The sequence below is a fragment of the Orycteropus afer genome, unplaced genomic scaffold (assembly GCF_000298275.1).
Source record: "Orycteropus afer afer isolate SDZICR_OR568_19922 unplaced genomic scaffold, OryAfe1.0 scaffold00807, whole genome shotgun sequence".
Classification (NCBI taxonomy): domain Eukaryota; kingdom Metazoa; phylum Chordata; class Mammalia; order Tubulidentata; family Orycteropodidae; genus Orycteropus; species Orycteropus afer.
In genome coordinates, this window is record NW_006922394.1 from 650,512 (window position 1) to 651,723 (window position 1,212).

Consider the following 1,212-nt stretch of genomic DNA (forward strand, 5'->3'; position numbering starts at 1 on the left):
GAGTCAAGGAAAGCACAAGGAGCAGGCCCTGAACCCAACCCCACCTCAGACCCAATGGGGCCCAGCCAAGCCTTGCCCCTGTTGTTAGCCCTTGGCGGACCCAAGCGGATGTGGCGTTTCTTGACTTCCGCCTTGGTGGTCTGAGGAGGTGAGGCTCAGCTGAAGGGCTAAGAGTGCGGTGGAGAGAGGAGTCTAAACCCTGCCTGGGAGCGAGGTAAAGACCCCCAGGGAGGACTATGGGACTTCACACCCCAGAAGGGGCTCCCAGAACCTATCCCCTTCTCCTTGGTCTCAAGGAGATAGGGGGTCTTAGGCTGAGAGTCACAGCCTCAGGTGAACAAAAGGGAGGGAGTAGCAGCCTTTCAAGAATAAATAGAAAAGGTTGAGAATGACTAAGGCAAACCCTCACCCCAGAAAGAAGGTTCAAGGTCCGCCCTGCCAGTGCTGTCAGCCCCCCGAAGCCCCAGATGGGGTCCCAAGTGTGAATTTGCCTGACTTGCACCTTGGGCGCCTGACGAACGGGCGGCTTCGTCAGAGGGGGCTGGGGTCGGGTCAGCGGGGAGAGCGGTCCAGCCCTGCTTGAGGGAGGATTGTGGGAACTTTCAACCCTGGAAGGGGCCCCACAGAAATTTGCTTCTGCTGCCAGACATAAAGGAGCTGTGGTGGTGCAGTGGTTAAAGCACTCCTAACCAAAAAGTCAGCGGTTCAGTTCAAACCCAGAAGGGGAGAGAGATGTGGCAGTCGGCTTTCTTAAAGATTGCAGCCTTGGAAACCCTGTGGGGCCGTTCTCCTCTGTCCTCTAGGGGCGCTGTGAGGCAGCCTCCACTCTACATTAGTTGGTTTTGGGTTCAGCTGGACAGGGGCTCTGCCCTTGCTTCCTTCTCCAGAGTCTCAGTGCCTTGGGGGCTTTGGGCCCAGGGGCGAAGCTTCAGGTCAACAGAAGGGAGGTAATGTGGGCACATTCCGGGGTAAATTGGAAACAGACCTCTCCCTCAGAAGGTTCGCATTATCACCCTGCCCCTGCCATCAGCCCCGGGAAGCCCCTGACAGGGTCCCCGGATGTGGCGTTCAGTTATTTGGGCCAAGGCCTCTGAGGACTTGTGGCTTCATCTGAGGCGGCCTGAGTTCGGTCAGCAGAGAAGAGTGGGTCAGGCCCTGCCAGGGGGCAAGCTGAATACCCCAAAGTAGGACAGAGAGGAGCTCAACTATAGG